Source organism: Triturus cristatus, chromosome 7 (assembly GCF_964204655.1).
Source record: "Triturus cristatus chromosome 7, aTriCri1.1, whole genome shotgun sequence".
Classification (NCBI taxonomy): Eukaryota; Metazoa; Chordata; class Amphibia; order Caudata; family Salamandridae; genus Triturus; species Triturus cristatus.
This window is the reverse complement of record NC_140590.1, coordinates 251309042-251325986: the sequence shown is the minus strand read 5'-3', so window position 1 is coordinate 251325986 and position 16945 is coordinate 251309042. Positions and strand designations below refer to the sequence as shown.

General features: G+C 44.5%; 1 pseudogene; it reads right to left on the bottom strand.

Annotated features, from left to right (window-relative positions):
- Nucleotides 1–12818: 12818 nt before the first annotated feature.
- Nucleotides 12819–14235, bottom strand: LOC146809329 (uncharacterized; annotated as a pseudogene).
- Between the last annotated feature and the right edge of the window lie 2710 nt (nucleotides 14236–16945).

Below are 16945 nucleotides of genomic sequence, written 5' to 3'. Positions count from 1 at the left end.
TTGCAATAATCTCAGGTTATTTGCAAGGCTTGTCTGCATCTGGTACAGGCTCCAAGCTGTTTGCCACCTGAAAGCTTACCGCACCTCCCTTGACATTGACAAGGATCATATCAGCAACCACGTCAAACACCCCCATCAGTCTCATCCCCAGCTCTACAGCCGTTTCGGCCCCGTGTTCATCTTGAACACGCTTAATCACAGAGGGGAGTACGGTCATGGAGGGAGTGGCAAAACACTTTGAATATACCGCTGCAAACACCTTGCCCCAGGTGTTACAATCAGCTTACTTGGGAAGTAAGTCTTTAGGCAAACTCATAGTTAAGATCCTGTACTTCTCCACAGGACTGGGATTTGGAAAAACAGCCTCAAGTTGACCATATTTTTCAGCAAGCCAATAAGGGAACTCATCCTTATTCTGTGGACGCTTGTCCATCACTGAATTAACCATAAGGGGACTGATGGTCATGCCACAAGGACCAGCAGGTTGCGCAGCAACACCAGGTGGTCCCACCTGGAAGTTGCGCGACATGAACTGTATAACAGGTCTATGCACACGCATCAAGGATGTATGTAATACACGAAGATCTGCAATTGCAGCATTCAAATAACGTGAGTGTGGGGTATACCCAGCCAAAATGGGCCACATGGCCCCATCTATTGACAAAGGACCTAAATGGACCGGCCTTATTGGAAGAGGAAGGGCGTCATTGAACCAAATTTTGTGTTGCCAACCTGTGAACGGAACCACAAGAGTACTATACGGTCGATGAGCTTGAGGAAGGGCCGTGGCAGTGTATTCATAAAAAAATTGTCTGTTCCATCCACTGCCGGAAAGGTGACCTAAGAATAAAACACCTCAAAGCGGTATGCTGCATCCGCTTCTACAACAAAAATAAGTGCGACACCCGCATCTGGGACTCCACATTGAGTCAAATATGCCCTGAGTGGCGCGCAGCTATGAGGTGCAATATCTACCGCCATAATGAAAAAGAAAGAATAACAACCTAAAGCCTGAATGTAAGGTTTACATCATAGGAACCTCAGAACTCTTCTCCATGGAACAGCTTTCTCCAAGTGTCTTAAAACAACATGCAACCCCGTAATATCAAATCATGAGTCTTCAGTATTGCAGCTGTGTTTAGCATGTTATGTCGGGGTGCTAGGGACTGACCAGAACAGAATAACAAGGGGCATTGTTTATCGACGTTGCACATCGTGTTCAGACTAAACTCCAGGACAGGCACAGAACGCAAAAAGCAGCCCGTTCTCATGTGAAAGGCACAAACAGAGTCTTGCAAAAACAAAGTTATGTAGTAACATGTGCAGAAGCAGCATCATGGAAGCAAAGCTCATGCTAACTTAGCAATGTCAACAATGTCCCTAAGGGCCATATAAAACCCCTTTTTGTGGCTACGGAAGGGGTGCCCCACCACGTCCCACCCAGAGTCACAGGCCAACGCAAGCTGTTCAGCCCCTGCGTGGCCGGGGACGTGGGAACCACCGCTGTAGTTCTGGGGGCCAGCTGGTGGGCCAGTCCACCACAGCCTCCTCTGCAGCAGCCTCCAAACCCTCCTAGTTGAACCTTTCATGGCCACCAAACGCCAGTGGGGGCAGGATTTGCCATCACTTCCCCCACTGACTCACCATCACGTCGGACAGGTGGGTTTTGCAGATAGTCTGAAGGGGTTACTCCCTCCCCTTCTAGACTACCCCTCCATCCATGCCACCTCAGTACCATCACATGTCGGAGGATCATCTGGCCCTTCTCCACCAGGAAGTTTGGGCACTCTTGGCCAAGGGAGCCATCGAGCGCGTTCCGGTCTCTCTGGCTCCTGGGCCGGATGCCCTCCTGTATCCTGCTGGTGGACCATGCCAGATGGCATATGCGGGCTCTGCAGTGGGACATGAAGTTCCAGTGGGCACAACATCATGGGAATCTGTCCAATTGTGTTCAGATCTCGGAGGGGACTGCACGACAATTGCAGTGGTGGCTAACGAACCAGGATTGGGTCAACGGCAGATGCCTCTCCCTTCCCCAACCAGAGTTCACAGTGGTGACCGATGCATCCCTTCTGGGGCGGGGCAGCCACATAGGAGAGGCGGAGATCAGAGGACTCTGATCTCTGGCGGAGTCTGGGCTCCTTATCAATCTTCTGGAGCTTTGGGCGATCCGACTTGCACTAAAAGCATTCCTTCCCTCTGTCCGGGGAACAGTAGTGCAGGTGTTCATGGACAACACCACCGCCATGTGGTACTGCTACAAACAAGGCGGGGTGGGGTCGTGGACCCTGTGTCAAGAGTCCCTTCGCCTCTGGACATGACTGGAACATCAGGGCTTATCCCTGGTGGTTCAACACCTGGCAGTTTCCCTGAATGCAAGGGCAGACAAACTCAGCTGCAGGTGCATAATGGGTCACGAATGGCATCTTCGCTCGGAGGTGGTGCAAGGACTCTTTCAACAGAGGGGAGAGCCTTGGTTAGATCTATTCCCCACCGAGGAGAACGCACAATGTCAGCAATTCTGCACGTTGGAATTTCCAATCCGGCACTCGCTAGGCGACGCTTTTCGTCGCTAATGGAGTTGCGGTCTTCTTTCAGCCTATGCCACTTCTGCCCAGAGTGCTGAAGAAGATCAGGCGCGACGGGGCCCAAGTCATTCTTGTGGTGCCAGATTGGGCACGAAGAGTCTGGTATCCCGAGCTGCTTCACATGGCCATCGATCCTCCGATCCGACTGCCTCTTCTGGAGGATCTTCTGTTGCAGCAGCAGGGGACAGTCCTCCACCCGAGCCTGTCCAGCCTCTACCTCCTTGCATGGAGATTGAGCATCGGCAGTTGACGTCGTTTGACCTGCCTCCCAAAGTCTGTGATGCAATCTTGGCAGCCAGGCGTCCCTCCACTATGCCTGTAGATGGAATACATTTGTGGCATGGTGCGCAGCAAAGGCTGTCGATCCCCTTTATGCCCCTCTTTCTGAGGTTCTCTTTTCCTCCTTTCTTTGGCCCAGAAGGGCTCTGCTCTGGGCACTATTAAGGGCTACCTTTCGGCCATTTCAGCCTTTCTTAGGCTTCCTGATCAGCCTTCTCTTTTCAAGTCCCCTGTTGTAAATCGCTTCCTTAAGGGCATTACTTATCATTTCCTCCTGTTCCCTTTGTAATGCCTCAGTGGGACTTGAACTTGGTTTCTTACTGACTTAGGGCCCGATTCACAGAACAAACTTAAGACAAAATCCTAAACTTAGTACCATTTTGGTATTCACAGAATGCACTTACTACTTCTGGTATTCACAGAATGAACTTACTAGTTTTGCGATTCACAGAATAAACTTACTACTTTTGCTATTCACAGAATGGATTTACGACTCCTAACTTTACGTCCGCACTCGGGCCGGAAATTCCGGCCCGGAGGCGGAGCTTCTGGCCCAGAGGCGGAGCTTCTGGCCCGGAGGTGGGGTTTCCGTGCCGGAGGCGGGGTTTCCGTGCCGGAGGCGGGGCCGGCCCGGAGGTGGGGGATTCCGGCCAGTGGCGGAGATCCGCCACTGGCCGGAATCCCCACCTCTGGGCCGGAAGCTCCGCCTCCGGCCCGGAAGCCCCGCCTCCGGGCCGGAAGCCCCGCCTCCGGGCCGGAAGCTCCGCCTCCGGGCCGGAATTTCCGGCCCGAGTGCGGACGTAAAGTTAGGAGTCGTAAATCCATTCTGTGAATAGCAAAAGTAGTAAGTTTATTCTGTGAATCGCAAAACTAGTAAGTTCATTCTGTGAATACCAGAAGTAGTAAGTGCATTCTGTGAATACCAAAATGGTACTAAGTTTAGGATTTTGTCTTAAGTTTGTTCTGTGAATCGGGCCCCTTATGTATGCTCCCTTTGAGCCACTACATAACTGCCCTCTTAGTCTTCTGACTTTAAAAACTGCCTTCCTGGCGGCCATCACCTGTGCCTGCAGGGTGAGTGAGCACCAAGCTCTTTCTTCAAAGCCTCCTTTTCTGACAAGGTTATCCTTAGAACTCGTCCATCCTTTCTTCCCAAAGTGGTTATTCCTTTCTATATCGGATAGACCATCACTTTGCCCACCTTCTTTCCGCCTCCGCATCCTTCCAAAGAGGAAGAGAGGCTCAACCGCCTTGATCCAAAACATGCGCTTTCATTTTATTTGGATCGCACAAAACAATTCCGGGTGGATGACCAGCTCTTTGTTGGCTATGTGGGCGCCAAAAAAGGTCAGACCGTGCACAAACGGACCATCTCTAGTTGGGTAGTTTTGTGTATTAAAGCGTGCTATTCTTTGGCAAAGAAGGAGCCTCCAGTGGGGCTGCGCGCCCATTCCACCAGGGCGGCGGCAGCTACTACTTCTTTGGGATGAAGAGTTCCCCTCAATGACATCTGTCAGGCAGCTACGTGGGCATCGCTGCACACATTCACAAAGCACTCCTGCCTGGACAACCAAGTCCGGAGAGATGGTTTCTTTGGCTGTTCTGTTCTCCAGGACTTATTGGTGTGAACCTGGTTCGCAGACTCACCTCCGGGGTTGGTATTGCTGGGGTATCTATTCTAAGCTAAGGTATCTATAACTAACTGTTTCTTTCAGATGAACAAGTTACTTACCTTCGGTAACGATATATCTGTAAGAAACATAGGTTAGTTATAGATTCCTTACCACCCCCCCCCATCCCCCCATCCTCCCCTTTCTGCGAACTGACCTCTAGAGTTAAGGTATTCCTTTCATGGCCCTTCTTTTGTGGACCAGTGGTCAGTGTCTTGCATGGCTCTGCGCTTCTGGCGTGGAACGTCGTGTACAGAACTGACGTCACCGCGCTAGGGCGGCGTCTGAGTAGCTACCCCGACGTCATCCGGCGACCACGACGCCAACGACGAACACGGAGCTGGCCTATGCCACCTTTTAACATGGGTACTGCTGACGAAAATCTTTCTGGATCCAGTCTGACACCTGGGGGTAATTCTAAGGTAAGGAATTTATAACTAACCAATGTTTCTTACAGATATATCGTTACTGAAGGTAAGTAACTTGTTCATCTACACTGACAAAATCATATTCACCCAGTTTGTAGGGCATAACTGGAGTATCACAGCAGGCATTCCGGATCTATGTTCATGAAGGTTGTCATAGCCACAGGATGAAGACAAAGTGAATGGAAACCACCTTTTCGGACATGTCCTCACATTGTCCTACCTTTGCCTTGCCTCTTGCATCCTCGACACACATATGAAACAGATCATAATAAATACACAGCACGCCACACACCATGTTGGGAGAGGTACGGCCCCCAGTTAACTCTAACACAGAAAAGAAGCCAGCATGCCACACTAGCGACTGCTACCGGACCTGGGTGGTCGGGGTGGCTTAGCGGACAAAAAAAGAAAAGAAAACCCACTTACCTTTAATGGCTGGCCACAGCCTCTCCTCTGTCCTTGTCATCTTCCTGCAGTCCCGGCCAGCAGCAGGAAGCACTCTGGCACCCAGGTTCCCCTGAGCCAATCACTACGCTGCAATGCAGGATTGTGATTGGTCTGAGTGCCGTGGTTTGGCTCTCAGACAGGAACTGGGAGGCTTTGCATGTTCCTCACCAGGCTGTGTAAGGCTAGCCTGGTGGGAAAGATGCGAAGTGGGCACGACTGTTTGGCCTGACCGAGAGGGCCGGCCAAGCAGTCATGTGCCCTTAAGGAGTGCAACCCACTCCTTTCCCTTCTCTGGCCATCCGTGCCCTGTCCCGAGAGCCACTGACTACAATTGGGAAACTAAAATGCTAATAAAGATACGTTATTATCATTTTATTTATCCTTTTGTTCGGTGGGGCGACACTGCCTTAGCGGAGGAGCCCCCACTGGCATGCCAACTCCCATTCTGGCTTAAATTAATAGCACTGGCATATGTCCCTGTGACCGAGGTAGCTAACAACTATAACACACTTATAGAAAGCCCATTTTACCAACAAAATTACTAAAAAGTAAGTACAGTAATGGCACCATGGTGGAATGTCTAGGACAGCACCATGGCTCAACAAGCAAAAACCAACAACACAGTAAAAGGATGGTACAATGTCTTCCAAGCTTACAAATTCATAGAAGCCCTCCAAAAAGACAAAGCTACCAACAACTAAGGATACAGCAATCAGTTAGCTAAATTAAACCTAAAATATATAAACAAACCAGTTAAATGTACGACATGCTACATGTAAAGTTACAATCTTTGCTAAAAGAGGAATAGACTACTTAGAAGGAATTTCAAAATTCCTATTATAAAATACCTACCTACGTACACTCTGTCCAGAAAATATTTATGGATCAGTCAAAAAACATACTAATAACATATAACAGAAGATTGATAATTAAAAATACTGTGGGGGTATATTTACAAGCCCAAGAAGTAATGGAAGATTTACCAAAGTTAGTTGATAGTCTTGAATGTGGGTAATGACAATTAATTGTACTAAAGAAATAATTTCTACTGCAGTGGCCTGTAACTAAATTGTTGCATCAAGACATTTGATGGCAATCTCAGGGGGAGGAGATTTATATCTTAGGGTACATATCTACCAAAATTCAATAAAAGATAGAGAGGTCTATGGCAACGTTTGTGTGGCGGGGGATTGGCTACACTATAATCAATTCTTGAACACCAAACCAAATCACGAGGGTGGAGAATATCAGTGTAGATCATTTTATCAGTGGGGCTAAAGATGTGTTTTTGAAAAAGATAGGCCAGTTTAAAGGGTATGTTCAGAAAATTGCGGTTATCTCTGATGCCATCCCTGTCCAACACAAAATAAGGAGCGTACCAATAATTGTGAGAGGGGAAGTAAACAGAAATGTTGGAGTACATGGTGAAAGTAGGGATTATCGAGCCAGTAGAAACATCCAGTTGGATTCATCAGTGGTAATCATGGAATAGTCCAATGGCTGGTTTAGGTATTGTGTGCAGTGCCTAAACCAAACCATTGTTGTTGACAACTTCCTCATACTAAATGTCAAAGACTTGATCTTACAGTTGGACGGGGAAAATATTTTCTATACTTGATTTGAAAAGTACATACAATCATATTTCTTTGCATGATGACTAAAACTGCTTTTCGTACAATTGAAGGCACTTTTCAATATACCCAAATACGCCAAGTTTTTAAAAGGCTAAACAACAATTATTTTTAAGATGATATATTGATTTCTGGTGAGACAGTGGAGGTCCATAATCTGGCACTTAGACAAGCTATGGATAGCCTGCAGAGACTGGATTTACTATGAGCAAAGACAAATATCTGAGGGTTTTACTCAAGAACGAGAACGGTTTTAAATGGGGAGATGGTAAAAAATGTGCTTTGAGAAGATCACGGTAGACATCTGCAGTACAGAGATTTTAGGTCATTTTGCCACTGGGCTTAACATAATTATTACAGTAATGAAGTATTCCAATGGAGTGGCTGTGTATCTTTCACAGATAAATGATACAAATAAGAAAACTGTAGCCTTTGTTTTTCATTCATTCACAAGCTCAGACCAGGTCTGCTCCATTATATTACGAGAAGCATTGGGGACAGCATGGGTTGTGGAGCACTACCGAAGCTATCTGTAGGGTCAGACATTTCGCCTGCTCATTGACCACCATCCACTAGTGAGAGTATTGTTACCTGGAGGAGCTAGGAAAGGTTCAGCTAGATGGATGAGTGAAAATGAGTTGTCTGAATCGCAAGGAAGAAGTTTCTGAGTCATGAGGTTAAGAGTGAGTGGTGAGGCTGGGGCTGGGAAGGAGTGTGCCTGCTAAGGGGTGTGCTTGGAATGTGAAGGGGCAGAAAGAAGGCTCTCGTCTCGTGTAGCCAGAGACTGCATAGGTCTGTGTGTATTTGCACAACTATGTAACAGAGTGATATTGTTTTTGCAATTGCTTCATAACCAGGCTTTGAAGGTTCCATTAAAGTTCCTTATTATATACTCTCACTGTTTTGCTTTTACTGTTATGGTGTGATGTATTCCTTTTGTTCATTTTCAAATTCTGTTTTCTTTTCTTACTTTGCAATTTTTAGATTTTGATCATAGAAGGGAAAGGGATATGCTGTGTTTTTAAGGCACACTATTCTCTTCTATAGTTGTCTCTTGTATTGTAACACTCCATGTCCAGTTAGTTGGTTCCAGGCTAGCCCGGTATGATGATCATGCTCAGTTTGTGATCTGCTAATACACAAGAGATTTACTTTAATTGCCTCACATCTACCTCCTCAATACTTTGGGGTCTATTAGGATGACAGGCGGATGGCCGCATCGAAACCCGGAAAACCACCGGTACGATTATCATCGCAGTCGTGACCGCCGCGGTGTGACTTTCCGCCCGCCCCTTTTTTTACCCGCCGGTTGCAGTCCGCCCATCTGCCTGGCGGGCGGAGCTGGACCGCTACAATTGTTGCGGATCAGGGCTAAGCACCGCCGGCACGATTATGATGCTGGCAGAAGCCAGCCTTTCCACTTCGGTGGAACCGCCATGGGAAGCATGCGGAAACATGTTCCAGGGGCCCATTGCGGGCCCCCAATGTGTTGGGGGGGGGTGGGTGCACTGGGGGGGTACCCATTGGTGGGTATCCCCCCTACATGTCCCTGTACCAGGCGGGAGGCACTGTGCAGTGCCTGCCACGCAGTGTAGGGATATGCAGGACATGTTTTTTTTTACATCGCGGCAGTGCTGCTGGCAGCAGCGACCACCGCACTGTTAATAGCCAGAATCCGACCACCATGGTCGGATTTAGACTGCAGAGCATCCTAATTGGACCGGCAGTTATGCCGCGGTCCTTGCGGGCGGTCTTTTCCCGGTACCATGGCAGTCGGGGAGATTTTCCGACCGCCATCCTAATGGGCCCCCTAGTTTTAAGTGTCAAATGTGTTGTTCCTCTTATTAACATTGTTAAATTCATATTTTTCAATCTTTTGTGTCTGGTTTTTCACTGCAAATCAATCTCAAAAACAAACTACCACACCTCCCTGTCACTCTTGTCTCAGGAATGTAGTGACCATTTCTTTATTTCTTTATTCATGTAGTATTTTATGTACAGTGCACTTTGCTCTCTGAAATGTTGTGACCATCTTCTTTCTTATATATGTAGCACATAAGGTATGTATTGACAGCCAGTTCAGCCCGGTTTGAACCAAGATAGTGCAGCTCAGTTGGGAAGCAGGAGAAACTCCTTTTTCAACTAGTTTAGTTTAAGATGATGATGCATCATGTTTGGATGTTCTTAAAGGTATTGGCCATGAGGTTCACATCATATGGAGATAGAGTTGGGTATCATCTGTGTAGAAATGATAAGGGATTTGGTGTTACTAAGGATGCAGGTTCAGGGGCCACACGTAGTGGGTGTACAGGGTGGGATCAAATTGATCCTTTTGTAATCCTTGAGGGATAAATGTATGAATGAAAATGAAGGGCATGGTTTATTATATTGTGGATGACCCATCGTGCTACTAGGGGGATGGAGTAGTTGCAGAAAGACCTTAGCCACATTTACAAATGACCGCCAAGCAGGTGGTCATTTATATTGCACAGGCAAGAACCGTCGTCAAGGTGGTTCTTTCCAGTACATTTTACTGTTTGGTGGAGGGCTGTGTCAGCATGGTACAGCCTTGCACCAAACAGTTTTCTTTTCCTGTGTCTTTCCCTTTTTTGGGCTTTTCTTTTTCGGGATTTTCTTTTTGTTATGGGAGTCATCTTCTATGGCAGGGGGAGGATTATTAGCATTTTACTGTCCGTTACCGCCATTGTTTGCCTGAAAGTGACAGACAGTAAATAACTGGCTATATATCTTCCCACCCTAGTTGGGTGGGCGGACATATAGCCATTTCTCGTCGGGCCATCATAAAGGTTTTACTGTAGTGGTGACAGAGTAGAAGATATATAGTTTGTGATCTTTATGTAATGTAATCATATGTCATCTTCCTTTACAATTCAATGAATGTAATGATTCATGCAATGTGTTGTAATATTATGTCATCTTTCTTTACGATTCAAGGAATGTATCATTCATGCAATGTGATCTTATGTAACGTGATTTTACTATACTACTTAAGGAATGGAATAATTTATGTGATGTGAAATTTCATTGTAATTTAAGAATTGACTACTTATATTTACAGGAGGGGCGGAATGTGTATTTTTCTTTCACTTAACTTGCCTGTCATTTCTTTTGTTTCCTGAAGGAAGGAGATATGTTATATCCTGTGGTCTCTAGTTACTTGCTGCTCAGCCTGTGTGAATGTGATGTAATAGAATGCTCTTGAGTGCATGGTTTGGAGTGGTCAGTTGGAATGAGAGGGGCTGAGCAGCAGGATGCTGCTCCTGGTGGGGCAACTTTCTTACCATATTACTTGTAAGTGAATAAACATACTTATATAATCTACGCTGCTCGCTACTGGACTGATTACCTACAAGGACATTGCTTAGATTACAAAGGGATTCAATAACACCAGGGGAAGTCCAGTTCAGTGAGGCCCATGAAGAACACGGCGGCCAGTGGAGTGGGCTTTTAGGCTTCTGAAGGCCAGATTCAGATGTCTGGAGCAGACTGGGGGCCTTCCTCTTCTCACCTGGGAAGGTGTGTCAGATGACCGTTGCATGTGGTATGCTCCACAACCTTGAACTGCGACGGAACATCCCTCTCATAGCAGAGGATAGAACCCAGCTGCTGCCATCTGGTGAGAATCCAGAAATGCCAAATGATGATGATAGTTAAGTGAAGAAGGAGATGACATGCGTCAAGTGGTCATCACCAACTTCTCATGAGTATATATATGATGGCTACCTGTTTCGTATGTACAGATGTGGGACAATAAGTGCACACTATGTTTGTGGAGGTAGCTCTTGACACGTGGACAATAGAGTTGTTAATTGGTGTAATTGATAATTGGACATCTACTGTGTACTCCAAAACTGGACTGTGTTTGATGTCAAATGTATGGCTTCCTTGCTAATCTCTATGTATTGGTCTGTTGTAGGTACTTTCACCATGTCGTCGTAAATTGGGCATTTCTGAGTTTTGACATAAGCAAGTATGTGATACTGTTACAAAGTACGAAGTGGACATGGATTATTCTTGGAGATGTCTGGCACAAGATTTTAGTGTAAATGTCTAGTGCCAATCCTGCTTGTACAGTGACAGGATGGAAGTAGCAATGAATCCATTGGACGTGTTCCCTGGCATGTGATGTTCGTATTGCCATATGTGTGCCATCATGTGCTCCAACAGAATGTTATAGAAGGACCAAATCATGCTATTCTTCCTTCAGATTGGCTAAGTCCTCAATGTGTATGGACTGGATGTAGCTGTTGATGTGTTTAACCACTGACATTTGTGTGAGACATCCCACTAGAGGCTGCTACACAGATTTGGAAAGGACCTGTGCAGGCACACCTGTATATCGAATATATATTGATTAATTTTTCCTCAGTGATGTGGTATTCCTAGTTAGAGTTAGTTACTATGGCCCCAGCTTATGACATGACCTAATTGGCATGGGGCAAATTGTTTTCGCATTGTGAAATGTATGACCCCCTCTACCGTTTTGTCCTGTACTCAACATGAGTTTTGTGGTGCATGAGCCTGATCATTTCACTGTAGTATGATATTGGATATGTATTTAACATGCCAGCCTAAGGTTGGTACTCTGTAATAAACTTGGGATGAGGCTAGACCCTTGCCTGTCTGTGTTGGTGTGAGATGTTTGTGATACTCCTTTGCACATAGTGGACACTCCACATGTTGGTGCTAAAACACATTGGTCATAATTATAATTGGGTTTTCACATGGGGAGTACATGATACCTTGCTAGATGTTAATGATGCTACAGGAGCTAGTGAAATTGTGAACATTGAATTTATTGCAGTGCACATAGTGATATGAAAAGAAATAGGATGTAACATTAAAACAATGAAGGTAAGAGTGTAGTAGTCAGTGTTGGTGGATGAAACCATTATAGTAGTAGCCACATTGTCTCTAGTCCAAATTCTATCAAACTCCCACAATCAGAAATGAAAATGTCTACTCAAAGGGTCAATAAAGTGGAGCTGTGTCACACAAAGGGGGACATCAGGTGTGAGGCATCTTACTGGCAGTGGTTGGTACCTTGCCACCCGAACCTCCTGGAGTTTTCCTAAGAAGTTCTGGACTATGACGGGTGGGGGGATCCACTGCTACAGGGTCAGGGGTTTCTGAGCGTTTGTCTTCTGTCAAGGCCTCCATTTGTGTGGCACCCACAGAGGTTGATGGGTGGGATGTTGTAGTACCAGATGAAGAGGCAGTTGTTGGTGAAAAAACCCTCCATTCCCAGCATTGTGGCGGGCGGTGCTCACAGCACCGCCCGCCACAATACTGGGAATGCACATTGTGGATTGTCATGCACAAGGTGACAGGCACCGCGCGGTGCCTGCCACCTTGTCCGTGACAATATAGGGGTACCATAGGTACCCCCATGTGCCCCCCGTACCCTCCCAATACCCTGGGGGCACAACAGGCCCCCGTAAGCAGAATCCGTCATGGAAAGCCCTGCACCGCTGCCCATGCTAATATGGATGGCGGTCGACCGGCGGGGTCCCCCCCACCATACTAATATGGCGGGGGGAATGGGTGGCTGGCAGGGTATGATGCAGGGCAGATCGCCACCGCCATGCGGGCAGTGGCGATCCACCACACATCATAATAGACACCTATGAGTTGAAAATAGAAAACATCATAAGGTAAGGTGACCCAACTTTTAAATTTAATAATGTAAAAAATTCCAAATTGTTTAGGAATTTTTATTTAGGGCAAAACAGGTAAGTAATAGGGTAGTGTGAGTTAGAAATGGAGGATGTGTGCAAGATTATCAAGGTAGTCTGAAGCCACACACAACGTAAACTGTTGTATTGAAACCAATAGTCTTTCAGACATTTCCTTTGCTCTTTTTGAAATACGTGGATTCAGACTACCTGTTAATGCTTGCGATAATCTCATTTCTTGGAAACTTTGCTCCTTCCTCAAAATTTCCAAAAAATGATAGAAATTAGGATGTGGTTTGCCAATTGAATGATTGAAGGAGTTTTGCCATCCCTCTATGGCATTGTTTGTTTTTGCCTTTCCTTCTAAGCAGGTCGAGTAGCAGTTCCACCACTCCACATGGAAATGTGACTGCCTCCTTCGACCCGACCTGCTTAGATGGCCAATCCATGTGTCTTCAAAATAATTTAGAAGGGGTGCCAATTTTTCCTCGTTTGAAGTAAAGTAATCTGATTCAGTAATTGAAGTGTAGTACTCGTCTACACTGTCAGGAGGAACAAAGCAAAGGGCAGTTCATTTTTTTTAGTTCAAACTGTATTTTGCTATCTGAAATATAATCCTCAACTAAGGATATTTTTTGTATTTTACGCCAATACGCCTGTGAAAAGTGAAAAAAACATCCTTGAATTTGGGTATCCGTGTACATTTTTGTAATAGTATTAACCATTGCAAATTCAAAATCAATTATTACTTTTCTAGGACTTTTGTTTGATGTTTTAGATTTTACCACTGATAAAAGCTCAGTGTATGTTAAGGATTGTTTATCTGGTAGCAAACTGTAAACTAAGGGGACTACTGTGTTGTTAATCTGTGCGTGAATGGTGTATATTTGGGTGAATGGATGGGGCATGCTTTTAAACGTACCATCCATCATCCAAATATCACTGTTCTCTAACCTAACAAGATTATGGGGTGTGCTAAAGATTAGGATTCTCTTCTGAGGGTTTTTATTGTCATATAAAAGGAAAGGTTCATTAGAAACAGTAAGAGACAGTTCAGGAGGAAGAATTTTATCAGAATATGTTTGGGGTGTTACTCTTTGAGGGTTACTGGCCTGTGTTTTACGTTGAACAATACGTCTCCAATTAGGAATAATGGGCATACTGCTGGCAACATGTGTTGGAATGTGTTGGGCTACCTCCCTCAAAATTGCACCACAGGGTTCATTGGAGGTGGATGCAATATCTTTAATCTCATTAATGGTTTCACGAACTTCAATCTCCATTGTAGAGGCAGAGTGGTTATAATCTGTGGTTCTCAAAACAGAGTCACCAAGAGTAACCGCTCTGCCTGTGCAATGGGATGAGTAGTATTGCACATACCTCCAATAACACCTGGGTTCAGTAAGTCTCTCCTTACAATAAATATATCCACTATGCTTTAGCAGTCTGTTTCCCCTGCTGGAGGTGATGTAGCTTGCTTCAGGATATATAGACATTCTCTGTAATGACATGAAAAAGAAAAAATATAATGTGATTTTTGATCTATTTTCAGTCTTTACCTGTGCAGAATAGAAAAATAATTTGTTAAAAATTTTGACAGGAATTGAATGGTTTCACTAAATGCAGTTTCAATTATGAATAAAAGTTTGAATACGTTTGTTACTAAAATTTGATAGTGAAATAGAAATATGAAACTTTTTTTTAGTGGTGAGAAAAAAAGTTCACTGTTAGTTTTTAAAGAGTTGAAATTATTTTTACCTTTTTAAGAGGACTTTAGTTGCTTCTTTTGATTTAAAGGTGTTTTTGCTTTGATTGTTGTATCTGATAGGGATAAAAAAAATGTAAATACTTTTAATTCGAATGTTTGTTGCTAGGGGGAAAAAAGTTAATCATTGGATTATGTTTATATTAAAAAATCTCTTACCGTTTAAGTATGATCACAAATGGAAACTCTTTGTCTTGTCCACTTTCAATGAGAATGTGCTGCAAAATGAGAATGGAAAATATTGTTATTGTTTGGGTTTGAATGATTAGATTTTTAGTTGAAAAAGATTAACATAAGAATGGTTATTGAAAATAAGGATAAACATATTGTTTTCGAGAGATACATTTTTAAGTTATCACACATATAACTTGCCTTCAAATTATAAATATTATTAAAAAATAAACTAGTTTTTCCTGAGGCAGGCACCTTAGTATTTTGAATACCAGATTCACTGTATATTTTTTTATTTTTAGCTGTATTTTGGTAACTTTTGAATATTCATTTACCTGTAATAATTATTTCAGGATGTTTGTTTGGAGTTATTCAATTTATTTCCAAGCAGAGTTGCTGTCGGTTTTCTTAGTGTTGTTATCTGTGAAGATTTAAAAATGTAGAACACATTACATAATTATTACAAATAATCCTTCAAAAAGCAAAAATTATTTTGCTAATACCTAGACATAGGCATATATTTGAAAAGAAATAGTAATTATACACATAAAAATATTATGCACTTTCTCTCAGGCAAGCACCCTTTGGAGTAGGAAAAGTAATTTTTTAACCCTACCACTATCCTGCATTTACCCTGAGGCAGGCACCCTTTGGAGTAGGAATAATAATTTACACCCCATCACTATCTTGCGTTTTCCCAGAGGCAGGCACCCTTTGGAGTAGGAATAGTAATTTACACCCCACCACAATCCTGCATTTTCCCTGAGGCAGGCACCATTTGGAGTAGGAATAGTAATTTACACCCCATCACTATCCTGCGTTTTCCCAGAGGCAGGCACCCTTTGGAGTAGGAATAGTATACACACCACCACTATCCTGCATTTTCCCTGAGGCAGGCACCATTTGGAGTAGGAATAGTAATTTACACCCCATCACTATCCTGCGTTTTCCCAGAGGCAGGCACCCTTTGGAGTAGGAATAGTATACACACCACCACTATCCTGCATTTTCCCTTAGGCAGGCACCCTTTGGAGTAGGAATAGTAATTTACACCCCACCACTATCCTGCATTTTCCCTGAGGCAGGCACCCTTTGGAGTAGGAATAGTAATTTACACCCCACCACTATCCTGCGTTTTCATTGAGGCAGGCACCCTTTGGAGAAGATATAGTAATTTACACCCCACCACTATCCTGCGTTTTCCCTGAGGTAGGCAACCTTTGGAAAAGGAATAGTAATTTACACCCCACCACTACCCTGCATGTACCCTGAGGCAGGCACCCTTTGGAGTAGGCAAGCATCCTTTGGAGTAGAAAAAGTCATTTTAACCCTACCACTATCCTGCATTTACCCTGAGGCAAGCACCCTTTGGAGTAGGAATAGTAATTTACACCCCACCACTATTCTGCGTTTTCCCTGAGGTAGGCACCCTTTGGAGTAGTAATAGTAATTTACACCCCACCACTATCCTGCGTTTTCTCTGAGGCAGGCACCCTTTGGAGTAGTAATAGTAATTTACACCCCACCACTATTCTGCGTTTTCCCTGAGGTAGGCACCCTTTGGAGTAGTAATAGTAATTTACACCCCACCACTATCCTGCGTTTTCTCTGAGGCAGGCACCCTTTGGAGTAGTAATAGTAATTTACACCCCACCACTATCCTGCGTTTGCCCTGAGGCAGGCACTCTTTGGAGTAGGAACAGTAATTTACACCCCACCACTATTCTGCGTTTTTGCTGAGGCAGGCACCCTTTGGAGTAGGAATAGTAATTTTAACCCTATCACTATCCTGCGTTTTCCCTGAGGCAAGCACCCTTTGGAGTCGGAATAGTAGTTTACAACCCACCACTATCCTGCGTTTTCCCTATGGCAGGCACCCTTTGGAGTAGGAATAGTAATTCACAACCCATAACTATCCTGTGTTTTCCCAGAGGGAGGCACCCTTTTTTTGCCAATATGTGATTCAAATTAGTTTTCCACAATATTATGTCATTGATCCGAGATAAAGCCATATGAGTTCATCTGTCATGGCACTAAAAAGATATTTGGCTCAAAAGTTCACATAATCTTGCTACAGATTTGTCGACAGATCTGCCAATTCTTTGTGGTTGTGCATAAAATGTTAAGCTTGTCATCCCTAGATTCACATCCTTAGCAAATCTAGATTCAGGACTCATATCCTTGTATATATCAGTCAGTGGTTAGCCAGCGAGATACCTGCGCTTCAGGCAAGGACTTGAAGGTGCGTTGGACCGCTTTCCAGAGGGGGC